The following is a 14,527-nucleotide window of genomic DNA, read 5'->3' as shown; positions in this document are numbered from 1 at the left end:
ACAGCTCACTCTGGTATTCAGATACGGTCCAGTGTATGATCCATTCTGATCCCTTATCCCCAGCAGTATATAGCATACTCCGACCCCCGGCGAAGTCGACAGCATAATGGATGACTCACTATACGGTCTGATGTACGACCCGGTGTGACACCCATGTCTCCAGATATCGTCTAACGTACGACACAATCTGGAAATCTCCTCATCAAACTTCCTGGATGGCATCTTTAAGCCCATCTCCGTCAAGACTGATGGACAAGCGCAAATTGTTGGGGCATTCTAGTGTTCAATAATCTTTCACCTCCAGACCACGAACGACACATACCATTCTGACTCTCTCGGTTCAAGAATATTGAACAGGGGCAGCTGTCATACCCCAAAATTTGCCCATCAATAGTTCAAGACATTTTTCAGGGGCATTCCGACTCATTTTATGGCACTGATCTTAAAGGGACAAAGGCCCAGCTCACGAATGGCCCAATCCAGAAAATGGCCCAAACTGGCCTGTTCGCTACACGCTCGCCTAGCGAACGTTACGTTCGCTACACGCTCGCCTAGCGAACGTTCGCTACACGCTCGCCTAGCGAAGCAAACGTTCGCTACCAGCTCGCCTAGCGAGGCTGACAGACAACAAAAAATTTCGGGCTTCGTTCTGAGCCCATTAGGTCATGAAAAAGGGCATTATAAATACCAACACTTCAGTAATGAAAGAGAGGACGAAAAACAGAGGGAGACAGACGAAAACCCTGGCACAAAAACCCTGGAGGCTACTTTAGAAACCCTGAAGGCCGCTCCTCCGCTCCGAAGCTACCACCGCCCAACTCAATCCGGCTCGCCAATTCAAGGTTGCAATTCGATTGCAAACAGGTTTGCATTACTATTATCGCTTTATTTTCTTAATTTGCATGTGATACCGCTTTATGTTCTTAACTTGCATGTGATATTATAATTGAATTCATAAACATATTTGAGGTTTTGCATGTGAATTTAAGTGTGCCTGAATATTGTGAATGCTGAACCGTATAATTATGTGTTGGATGCCATAAGCCATGCCGCAGGTTGAAGTCATACTGTTCTGAAATTCAAAACCCGCAGCCGCTCGCTAGCACATCGCTAAGCGAGCATGTAGCGAGTATTCGCTAGGCCTTCGCTAGGCGAGGCAGAGGCGAACGGGGCAGTCGCCAATATTTTGTTTGTTATGTCTTATACGTATCTGGTCGATCCTATGTTAATTATACACTGTTTTCTTGCTGCTGTTTTTTCTTTTACGGTGTAATCCACGATTACACCCCGATTTGGTATTCTAACCCGTTTGCTGAATTTTGCCAAGGTTCACATGTCCCAGGAAAAGATTGCCGTTAGGTATTCCACTTTATTTGTGGGATACCCTTGTGGAGACTCACCCTAAATTACTTAATTAATTTTAATGTGTTAATTTTAATGTATTAATTTTAATGTATTGATTTTAATATGGAGGCTCGTCCTAATTACCTAATTGACTTTAAAATATTGCCTTTAAATAAGTGATCTTGGACCTCTCTTTGCTGCCCTACGGTATTACGGTATAACGGTCATGTCCCGCGAATGTAGGGTTACACTTAGCAAAGACCCTTCGATTAAATCATCATAAAATAAATCATGGTCCCTCGGATGTTGCCTTCGAAAATACGATTTTGTCCCTCGATGACCCTTCGGTGTAGCCTACGGTTAAATGATGATCGTCCCTTCGAATGCTAAGGTATCCTTACAAATGTTGCCTTCAATGACCAATCGATGACCCTACGATGACCCTTTAACATCCAAAGGGTAAAATTACTTACTTCTCAATAGCAAGGACAGTTTTACCCTCATAAGGATAGGAAACGTTCATAACGACCTTAGGAAGGTATAACTCTCAATTGCCGGATCATAACCTAAAACATTTTCCACCCCTCACACTTTACACTTTACAAATCCTAGAAAATCACCACTTGGTATACATTCATACTAGAATCATTACCAAGTTACATTTTTCTAAACCGTTTTCAAAATCAAACGAGATAAATACTTTGTATACATTCATACGAGAATCATTACAAAGTTAAACTCTCTTTCAAACATTTTTTAAGCAATTCACCGACACTTTTCAGACAAAAATATAAGTGATCCAGTAATTAAGAGCCCATGGATAACCATGGATACAAAGGGTGCTAACACCTTCCCTTTGTATAATGTACCTCCCGAACCCAAAATCTATTGAGGTCTTTCCTGTTCTTTTCCACCTTTCCTTATTGGATAAAAGAAAAGTCGGTGGCGACTCTTGCTATCCGCGACATTGCGATAAAAAGCAAAACACCCCAAGTCAGTTCACCGTATGACAACCGTCATCTTTTGTATGATCTTCTTGATATTCTTATTAGCAGCTTCCACGGCGCCGTTCATCTTTGGCCGGTACGGAGAAGAGTTATGGTGATTTACGTTGAACTGCGTGCAGAGTTCAGTAATCATCTTGTTGTTCAAATTAGTACCATTGTCGGTGATAACTCTTTCAGGAGACAGCAGGTTTCTCGAATGTATATTTGATAAGATCCATCTTAGAAATCAATAAAGTGGTGTGATTCAACATATACTGTCTCAGTCGGCGAGCAGCCCAGGCCAAAGCACAACAAGTTTTCTCGAGCAGTGAGTATCTTGTTTCACAGTCGGTAAACGTTTTGCTAAGGTAGTATATGGCATGCTCTTTTCGACCAGACTCATCATGTTGTCCCAACACGCACCCCATTGAATTTTCTAACACGGTTAAATACATGATTAGAGGTCTTCCTTCAACTGGTGGCATCAGAATTGGAGGTTCTTGAAGATACTTCTTGATTTTGTCAAAAGCTTCTTGACATTCCTCATTCCATATCATCTCTTGATTTTTCCTCAGTAGCTTGAAGAGGGGTTTGCAGGTGGCGGTCAAATGGGAGATAAATCGGGCAATGTAATTCAAGCGTCCCAAGAAACCTCTGACTTCTTTATCTGTACTGGGAACTGGCATTTCTTAAATAGCTCTCACCTTGGCTGGGTCAACCTCGATCCCTTTACCACTGACAATAAAGCCCAGGAGTTTTCCGGACCTTACCCCAAAGGTGCATTTGTTCGGGTTCAATCTCAACTTGTATTTCTTCAACCTCTCGAACAGTTTGTATAAATGATCGAGATGTTCCTCCTCAGTATGAGATCTGGCTATCATGTCATCCACATATACTTCTATTTCATGATGGATCATATCATGGAACAAAACCACCATAGCACGCTGGTACGTTGCCCCTGCATTCTTTAAACCAAATGGCATTACTTTATAACAGAACGTGCCCCATTGCGTCACAAACGTAGTTTTCTCCATGTCCTCAGGCGCCATCTTAATCTGGTTGTAACCTGAGAATCCATCCATGAATGAGAACACCTTGTGTTGAGCGGTGTTATCTACCAGAACATCAATGTGCGGGAGTGGGAAGTCATCCTTGGGACTCGCTTTATTCAGGTCTCGGTAATCTACACACATTCGCACCTTACCATCCTTCTTTGGCACTGGTACCACATTAGCAACCCATTGAGGATAAGAAGTAACAGCCAGAAAACCTGCATCAAATTGTTTTATCACCTCGGCTTTGATTTTCTCAGACATTTCAGGACGCATGCGACGAACCTTTTGCTTAACAGGACGACAATCTTCCCTCGTTGGCAGCCGATGTACTACTATATCAGTATCCAGTCCTGGCATGTCGTCATAAGACCAAGCAAAAATCTCTACATAGTCATACAACATCTGAATCAACCTTCTCTTGACACTGTTTTCCAAGCCTGCTCCTATTTTGACTTCTTTCTTGTTTACTTCAGTACCCAGATTTACAGTCTCGATTGACTCTTCATGCGGCTGTATAGTCTTTTCTTCTTGCAATACCAGTCTGGCAAGTTCTCCAGGTACTTCACAATCTTCCTCACTTCCATCCTCGGCTTGGTAGATCGGATTTTCAAAGTCATAATGAACAGTAGCGGATCTATTATCAACAGGATCCAGAGTGGGTATGGATCTGCAATTCGTTACGTGAGTGTGTGTAAGAAAACATAGCTTGTTTGGAAGATGACAGAAAAGACAAAGAGCGCAATATTTGAATGCAAAAAGTCCATTGATTTATTGAATATGAATATGCTTATGAAGATGACAAAACCCTTAACAAATTAGCTATTGTGCCCCGGGCATAGACACAACGCTTGGAGAAGTTCAATAACAATTACTCCTGACTAAAGGAAATCGGGATAGTGTCTTCGGCCTTCCAATTATTGAGTCCGTCACCAATTGTTGGGAAAATCCAGCTATCCAGGTCGCAATCGCTGTCAGCATCTTCTACAGCATTAATTTGACTCTTGGCTACCTTCTCAGAGCTAAACCCCAGGCCAAATTTGTCAGACTTGTACGGTACGTCGATCAGTTGACCCCAGCCAGTACAACCACCATCTTCAACCACATCTTGAGCGTCCTTCAGGGAAATCATAGCAGGAGGAGTCCGGATAACCTTGGGCACACCGGAAGTTGGCTTAAGGACAAGATTGGTCGGGGGAACTACTTCAAATGACTGACAAGGAGTCTCAATGAATTCACCATCCATCTCGACGTATCTGAAGACATGCACACTACTGACAATGTACTCTTCTTCTCCACACACGGTGACGATTTTGCCCTCTGTGGGATACCTCAGCTTTTGATGGAGAGACGAAGCTACAGCACCTGACCCATGAATCCAAGGGCGTCCCAGTAAGCAGGAATAGGCAGGACGAATGTTCATTACATGGAAGGTAGTATTGAAGACTTGAGGTCCTATCTTGATAGGGAGGACTACTTCGCCATGGACAACACTCTTCGCACCATCGTAAGCACGTACCACAATGTCACTAGGTTTCAGTTCGATGCTTTTACAGTCCAGCTTATCCAGCACAGCTGTTGGCAGCACATTCAAGGAAGAGCCATTATCGATCAACACATGAGACAAAGTGATTCCCCTACACTCAATGGAGATATGCAGGGCTTTATTGTGATTCTTTCCCGCTGGTGTCAGGTCAGCATCGGAAAAGCCTAGGCCATTGTCAACAGCCAAGTGAGCCACATAATTTTCGAACTGATCGACAGATGTCTCCTGAGGTACATGAGTGGTCTTCAAGAATTTTATCAATGCATTGGCATGATATTCAGAAGATAACAGCAAGGATAACATTGAGATCTTAGACGGGGTATGCCCCAACTGTTCTACAATATCAAAATCACTCTTGCGAATGATTTTCAGCACTTCTTCCATTTCTTGTTTGGCAACATCTTCGGGAGTAACTTCGGCCGGTGTCTCTGACTGAGAAGGATTGACTGGTTCCTTTCCTCGAGTTTCAAGGACAGGAGGTGAGATTTCTGGAGAGAAGATCCTTCCACTTCGAGTAATTTTACTAGTCCCAACGATGCCATTAGGATTAGTAGAATTGTCAATTTGCTTTACGCCATGGACGTAAACATCACCGCCATAATTCCACGGAATAGCTTTGCTTGAGGAATACGGGATCGGGCCAGGTGCAGTAATGATTAGGGGAGCAACCCTGGGCTCAGCAGTAATCTTCACAGGCGCCCTGGTAGCGGTAATCTTCACTGGAACTTTGGACCTAGCAATCACAGATATTTCTTCAATAGGGTTTTCCGCCTTAGGAATCCTTTCGAAGAGAACTGTACGATCGTCCATCAGCCGTTGAATACCATTCTTCAATTTCAAACAGTCCTCGGGCCGGAGTATGCAGAGATTGCAATCTTCAGCACAACCTGGAAATAAACCAACTTGCAATAAATTCCTCTTTACGATCGGGAGAGGAGATGTTAAGTCTGCCACATTGGAAATGTGAGAATCGTCATCCATAGCATTAACAGTCTTGTCATGGTTAGGCATAGGAGCAGTGATGACATTAGGAGTCTCCGGAGGCTCAAACTCAATTTCTCCAGCTTCGATCATATCCTGAATCTTATTCTTCAATGACCAGCAATCGTTTGTATCATGCCCGGGGCTATCGGAGTGATATGCACACCTGGCATTGGGATTATAACGAGAAGAGGTAGTGTTGGGATTTGTAGGAGGATCTCTGAGGGTGATCAAATTTGCCTTTAGCATTCCCTGCAGTGCCTGTGCCAAGGTCATATTGATCCTGGTGAACTGCCTTCTTGGCCTGTCTTGTTTGGGCTGGAAGTTTTGAGATGGTGGTGCTGCAATCGTAACTGCTCCAATGTCGTGGTCACGGTTTTTCTTGTTACGACCCTTTTGACCGTACACAGCATTTGATTCGTTCCTCCCCTGATAGGACCTTTTGGTGCTTGCAGAGGTAGCCGTCTGTATCTTTCCACTTCGGATGCCGCTTTCAACACGTTCACCTGTTAATATAAGTTCAGTGAAACCTGATGAAGAACTTCCCAGTAGATGGCTGTAGAATGGGCCGGTCAGTGTGCCCATGAACATGTCCACCAATTCTCTGTCAGTCATAGGGGGTTTGACTCTGCCAGCCAAATCTCTCCACTTTTGAGCATATTCTTTAAAGCTTTCTTTAGATCCCATAGTCATATTCTGCAACTGTAGCCGGGTAGGTGCTAGTTTCGAGTTATACTGGTACTGTTTATAGAAAGCTGTTTCTAAATCAGTCCAGGTGCGGATGTCAAAGCTCTCGAGCTGATAATACCATTCCAACTGTGTGCCAGACAGGCTCTCTTGGAAGAAATGGATCCATAGCTTCCTGTCAGTGGTATGCGGCTAAATCTTTCTCACATAAGCTCTCAGATGCATCTGAGGACAGGACGCACCATCGTACTTAGTGAAAGTGGGGATTTTGAATTTGCGAGGAAGGGTCACATCGGAGACCAGACCCAAACTTTCGAAATCCAGACCGGGCGCCTTCTGACCCTCCATAGCTAGCATACGTTCTTCCAGCAACTTGTACTTATCATCTCTTGGAGAGTACTGTTCATTTTCATAATCTTCATCGTCGTCCTCAGGGTTGAAGAGATCGACATTCTCCTCTTCTGAATCATTCTCTGTCTCCTCTTCTGGACCATTCGGGATCCCAAACTTGACTCCTGCGGCCTGTCCTTTACGCCTTCTTCCCGGGTTAATGAAACTCACAGCTTTCTTGTCTTTCTTCTTTTCGAGCAAAAGAGCCTTCAGTTCCTCCTGCCCCTTGGATAAGCTTAGCATCATCTCCTTGAATTGAGCATTCTGAGTCTGGAGATCTTTGACAGTTTGTTCGAGATCCATTTTTCTGTTTGCAATGAAGACCGTGAGAACATTGAACTTGTAGAATACCTGTTATGCAGTGTTATGTCATGTTATGCAATGCATGAAATGTTTTCAAGGACTTTTGGAATTTAACTTTGCGTAAATCACCAACAAGAGAGACATGTTTATTGCTGATTTCTTTGATCAATGTTCATTGCAAAAGGAATAATAATAAAAATACAATGAAAGCTCAAGTCTCCCAGGGGCGACTTCTTTTTGGGCGAAGATACGCATTGAGTCTTCGTTCCACATTAAGCTGAATGGTAAGTTCTAACACTTTCTTCCTTTCTGCGACGAACTGAGTCTCGAAAGTATCCCTTTCTTCTTTCAACTGGATCCAGGATCTCTTTAGTTCCTCAACATTGGTAGGCATATCCGGATAAGGAATGATCTGAGGAGCACCTTCTTCAGCTTCAGGTTCGACAATCTGAGGTCCGATTGCAAGATATGGCATGACAAGTTCACGAGCTCTGGCGCGTACCCATCTGAGATAAGGTTCCATAGGAATAGAATTTTTCTGTCCTAACGTACCTCTCTTCACCATGCCCCAAGCTCGTACAAATCTTTGACGGAGGTCTTGGGAATCGTTGTCATAGTCGAACATGATGCCTTCGATGATCATTTCATGTGGACCATCTCTTCGAGCACAACCAAACTGTCGCAGAGCTAAAGCAGGATTATAAGTAATACCTCCTCTTATTCCTAGGAGTGGTACATTAGGGAACTCGCCACAACGGTCAATGATGGTAACATTTTCCTTGAACTGAGGACACCAACAGATGTCTGGGTGGGAGAGCGACATTATCCTTTGAGACCATTTCCAATTCTGCTCGTTCTTCAAGATTGATTGAGGAAGGTGCGAAATAAACCACCTAGACAACAAAGGTATGCAGCACATGAGAGTCCCTTGCTTCTTCATGGTACGAGTGTGGAGGGAATGCAAAATGTCTCCCAGCAAGGTAGGTACAGGGTTATGAGTGAGAAATATCTTAATAGCATTCATGTCTATGAATTGGTCTGGATTAGGGAATAACACCAAGCCATAGATTAGCAATGCCAGGATGTCCTCGAAAGCACGGACATTCATAACTTTTAAGAATTCTCGGGCCTTATTTGTCAGGAATTTGGCAAGTAAACCCTTAACTCCACTCCTTGTTACCCAATTAGCTTCAATGTCGGACTTCGTCATGTGTAAAGCTGCGGCAACTTCTTCAGACTTCGGAACCTTTTCTAAACCATTGAACGGTAGTTGATCAAGGATAGGTATCCCAAGCAGTCTGGAGAATTCTTTCAATGTGGGTACCAACTGATAATCTGGGAATGTGAAGCAATGATGTTTAGGGTCGAAGAACTGGAATAAAACTCTCATCATATCTTCTTTGAACCCAGTGGTAACTAAATTGAGAAGAGAACCATGTCTCTTGATGAACTGCGCATGGTCGGAAAGTTCTGACACTAAGTTCTTGAGTTGAGGAGAGATTGCTACAAGATTAATCCGGATGGTCTTCCTGGGAGCCATAGCTTTACAAAACAGAGCAAAGTTAAATCCCTAAGTCCTTGAAATGGTTATAATGTCATGATATTATGATGTTATGATGTTATGAAGTTATTATGTTATGATGTTATGTAAACAAACACAAGCAAGTCACACAACAATCACTCCTAAGTTTTAAGGCTTGCATGAGTTCCATAGGTAAGTACCCTCCCCACTGAAGTTTGGTTGGTTCAACCTGTCCTAGAATAGTAACCGGGTTCTAGAAGGATCTCAGATCATCGACCTTTCTTCAAGTCCACTTCAGTGCAACACCAAGTGGTTGACCGAAGCTTCCCTAAAGTCCAATCTCAAAGAGTGTAGTATCGAGTCTCAACCAACCCCAGTCGGAACCGAAGTCAGTTATCTCACTACTTTCTAATGGCCAGGATGAGTCAATTAGGGTTCTAAAGGTCTGGTTAATGCTTTAATGACACCACGCGGAAGCCAAATTTTTCCTCAAGTGAACATGAGGAACATCAGGACATCCAAAGTGTCACATTAACCGTAGCCATCATTTTAACCATTCCAGTATACGCCGGATAGTCGCGATGATCTATTGCTACTTACCTAAGGTACACTAGATCCGGGTGTAGGATCTTTCACTCAAAAATACCCAAGCAATCCCTTAAAAGTAAATCAGACAATTTGGAATAAGTGATCTTGTTTTTAAGGTAACCTCTCTTTTTAAAGTGTCCCCAGCAGAGTCGCCAGTTCTGTCATACGGTGAACTGACTTTAATGTGTTTTTAATCGCAATGTCGCGGTTAGCAAGAGTCGCCACCGACTTTTCTTTTATCCAATAAGGAAAGGTGGAAAAGAACAGGAAAGACCTTAATTTAGATTCTTAGGTTCGGGAGGTACATTATACAAAGGGAAGGTGTTAGCACCCTTTGTATCCATGGTTATCCATGGGCTCTTAATTGCTGGATCACTTATATTTTTGTCTGAAAAGTGTTCGTGAATTGTTTAAAAAATGTTTCAAAAAGAGAGTTTAACTTTGTAATGATTCTCGTATGAATGTATACAAAGTATTTATCTCGTTTGATTTTGAAAACGGTTTAGAAAAATGTAACTTGGTAATGATTCTAGTATGAATGTATACCAAGTGGTGATTTTCTAGGATTTGCAAAGTGTGAGGGGTGGGAAATGTTTTAGGTTATGATCCAGCAATTGAGAGTTATACCTTCCTAAGGTCGTTATGAACGTTTCCTATCCTTATGAGGGTAAAACTGTCCTTACTATTGAGAAGTAAGTAATTTTACCCTTTGGATGTTTAAGGGTCATCGATAGGTCATTGAAGGCAACAGTTGTAAGGATACCTTAGCATTCGAAGGGACGATCATCATTTAACCGTAGGCTACACCGAAGGGTCATCGAGGGACGAAATCATATATTCGAAGGCAACATCCGAGGGACTATGATTTATTTTATGATGATTTAATCGAAGGGCCATTGCTAAGTGTATCCCCACATTCGCGGGACATGACCGTGGTACCGTAATATCGTAAGGCACAAGAGAGGTCCAAGATCACATATTTAAAGGTCATATTTTAAAGTCAATTAGGTGATTAGGATGAATCTCCACATTAAAATCAATACATTAAAATTAATACATTAAAATTAATACATTAAAATTAATACATTAAAATTAATTAAGCAATTTAGGGTGTGTCATACCCCAAAATTTGCCCATTAATATTTCAAGACATTTTGCAAGGCATTCCGACTCATATATAACACTGATCTTGAAGAAACAAAGGCCCAGCTCACGGATGGCCCAATCCAGAAAATGGCCCAAACTGGCCTGTTCGCTACGCGCTCGCCTAGCGAAGCTGACAGACAACAAAAATTTCGGGCTTCATTCTAAGCCCAAAAAAAAAAAAAAAAAAAGAGAAATTTTTTTTAATTAATTAATTAATTAATTAATTAATTAATTAATTAAATAATTAAAATAAATAAATAAATAAAATATAACAAATTATTTTGGACTTGGGTCTCCCTCATTCCAAGCCCATTACCCACGAAATCAGTCTATAAATACTGAAGTTTCAGTAGGGGAGTGACACTTGGAGTTACACTGGGAGATTCACTGAAAAAAAAAGAGGAGGAGAACAGAGAAGAACGAATAGAAGTTTTGGCATAGGAACCCTGCCTACCCGGAGAATTCAGAGTAAAGAAACCCTGAAGGCAGCCCATCTGCACCGAAGCCATCGCCGTCCAATTCCCGCTGCCTAACTTATTCCGATACTACAAGTGGTCAATCCCTTCAACCTTGAATTGGCAAACAGGTTTGCGTATCTCTATTGTTTATACTTTCGATTGGCCATATCTACATATATAATGCATCATGATAAAATGTTGATATATAATTTGCTTTCGTATGGGAATTTAAATATGCCTGAATACCCTGAATGTTTGACCATGTTATTCCTGTGATAAAATGCCATAAAATTCAAAGTTCCTAACATGGGGCTGTTTTCAAATTCAAAATCCGTGGCCGCTCGCTAGCACCTCGCTAGGCGAGCCTGGGGCGAGTATTCGCCTGGCCTTCGCTAGGCGAGGCAGAGGCGAACGAGACAGTAGCTGACTTTTCTATTCTTTTTTTTTATGTTTTATCATAGCCATGCATTATTCATCCTATCCTATTTATTGTTGTGATATTTCTCCGGTGTAATCTTCGATTGCACCCTGATTTGGTGTTCTGACATGTTTTTTTTTTTTTTTGAGTTTCGTAAAGGTTCGCATATCCCAGGAAAAGGTTATTGGCTAGGTATTCCACTTTAGTTGTGGGATACCCTTGTGGAGTTTCACCCTAAATTAATTTTTAATGTATTAATTTCTAATGTATTAATTTTTTTAATATATTATTTTTAATAATTTTAATGTGGAGTTTCATCCTAATTATATAATTAATTGTAAAACTTTGCCTTTGAATAAGTGATCTTGGACCTCTCTTTGTTGCCTTACGATTACGATATTACGGTCATGTCCCGCGAACGTGGGGATACCCTTAGCAAAGACCCTTCGGTTAAATCATCATAAAATAAATTATAGTCCCTCGGATGTTGCCTTCGAATATACAACTTTGTCCCTCGATGACCCTCCGATGTTGCCTACGGTTAAAAGATGATAGTCCCTTCGAATGCTAAGGTATCCTCGTAACTGTTGCCTTCAATGACCAATCGATGACCCTACGATGACCCTTTTACATCCAAAGGATAAAACTACTTATTTCTCAATAATAAGGACAGTTTTACCCTCATAAGGATAGGAAATACTCATAAAGACCTTGGGTCGGTATAACTCTTAATTGCTGGCTCACAACCTAAAACATTTTTTTCACACCTCACACCTTTCAAAATACCTTCAGAAAATCACCACTTGGTATACATTCATACTAGAATCATTACCGAGTTATATTTTTCTAAACAATTTTCAAAACTAAACGAGATAATCACTTTGTATACATTCATACAAGAATCATTACAAAGTTAAATTCTCTTTTCAAAACAATTTTCTAAACAATTCACAAACACTTTTTTTTTAGACAAAAATAATATAAGTGATCGAGCAATTAAGAGCCCATGGATAACCATGGATACAAAGGGTGCTAACACCTTCCCTTTGTATAATGTACCTCCCGAACCCAAAATCTAAATTAAGGTTTTTCCTGTTCTTTTCCACCTTTCCTTATTGGATAAAAGAAAAGTCGGTGGCGACTCTTGCTAACCGCGACATTGCGATTAAAACCACAAAAAAGTCCAGTTCACCGTATGACAGAACTGGCGACTCTGCTGGGGACCTTAAAAAGAGAGGTTACCTTAAAAACAAGATCACTTATTCAATTTGTCTGATTTATTTTTAAGGGATTGCTTGGGTATGTTATGCTTGAGTGAAAGATCCTACACCCGGATCTAGTGTACCTTAGGTAAGTAGCAAGAGATCATCGCGACTGTCCGGCGTATACTGGAATGGTCAAAATGATGGCTACGGTTAATGTGGCACTTTGGATGTCCTGATGTTCCTCATGTTAGTTGAGGAAATATTTGGCATTCGCGTGGTGTCATAAAAGCATTAACCAGACCTTTAGAACCCTAATTGACTCATCCTGGCCATTAGAAAGTAGTGAGATAACTGGCTTCGGTTCCGACTGGAGTTGGTTGAGACTCGATACTACACTCTTTGAGATTGGACTTTAGGGAAGCTTCGGTCAACCACTTGGTGTTGCACTGAAGTGGACTTAAGGAAAGGTCAATGATTTGAGATCCTTCTAGAACCCGGTTACTATTCTAAGACAGGTTGAACCAACCAAACTTCAGTGGGGAGGGTATTTACCTATGGAACTCACGCAAGCCTTAAAACCTAGGAATGATTGTTGTGTGACTTGCTTGTGCTTGTTATTTATCTAACAACATAACATCATAACATCATAACATCATGGCATTGTACTAACCATTTCAAGGATTTAGGGATTTAACTCTGCTAAAAAAAAAAAAAAACAAAAACAAAAGCAAAAACAAAAGAAAAAGAAAAAAAAAGCTCTTTTTGTTAGTTTATGCAAAGTTAAATCCCGAAAGTCCTTGAAAACATTTCATACATTGCATTGCATCGCATAACAGGTATTCTAAAGGATCAGTGTTCTCACGATTTTCCTATCAAACAGATTCCAGCAGATTCAAACAGATTGAACAATGGCTCTCGAACAAACTGTCAAAGATCTCCAGGCCCAGAATGCTCAATTCCAGGAAATGATGCTGAGCTTATCTAAGGGGCAGGAAGAACTGAAAGCTCTTTTGATGGAGAAGAAGAAGGACCAGAAACCTGTGGGTTACATCAACCCGGGGAGAAGGCTTAAGGGACAGGTTACAGGAGTCAAGATTAGAATTCCGAAGGATTCAGAAGAAGAGACCGAGAATGATTCGGAAGATGAGAATCCTAATCTCGTCAATTCTGAGGACGACGATGAAGATTATGAACATGAACAGTACTCTCCGAAGGATGATAAGTACAAGTTGCTGGAAGAACGTATGCTAGCTATGGAGGGGCAGAAAGTGCCCGGTCTGGATTTCGAAAACTTGGGTCTGGTCTCTGATGTGGTCATTCCCCGCAAATTCAAGGTTCCCATTTTCACTAAGTATGATGGTGCCTCTTGTCCTCAGATGCATCTAAGGGCTTATGTGAGAAAGATTCAGCCGCACACTACTGATAAGAAACTGTGGATCCATTTCTTCCAAGAGAGTCTGTCTGGCACACAGTTAGAGTGGTATTATCAGCTTGAGAGCTCTAACATCCGCACATGGACTGATTTAGCAACAGCTTTCTACAAGCACTACCAGTATAATTCTGAGTTAGCGCCTACTCGGCTACAGCTACAAAATATGACTATGGGCTCTAAAGAAAGTTTCAAAGAATATGCTCAAAAGTGGAGAGATTTGGCTGGCAGAGTCAAACCCCCTATGACTGATCGAGAGTTAGTGGACATGTTCATGGGTACACTGACTGGCCCATTCTACAGCCATCTACTGGGAAGTTCCTCGTCAGGTTTCACTGAACTTATCTTGACAGGTGAACGGGTTGAAAGCGGCATTCGAAGTGGAAAGATACAGGCAGCTACTTCTGCAAGCACCAAAAAGTCCTATCAGGGAAAGAATGAATCAAATGCTGTGTACAGTGAGAGGAAGCAT

Source organism: Lathyrus oleraceus, chromosome 5 (assembly GCF_024323335.1).
Source record: "Lathyrus oleraceus cultivar Zhongwan6 chromosome 5, CAAS_Psat_ZW6_1.0, whole genome shotgun sequence".
Classification (NCBI taxonomy): domain Eukaryota; kingdom Viridiplantae; phylum Streptophyta; class Magnoliopsida; order Fabales; family Fabaceae; genus Lathyrus; species Lathyrus oleraceus.
This window is presented reverse-complemented; position numbering follows the sequence as displayed.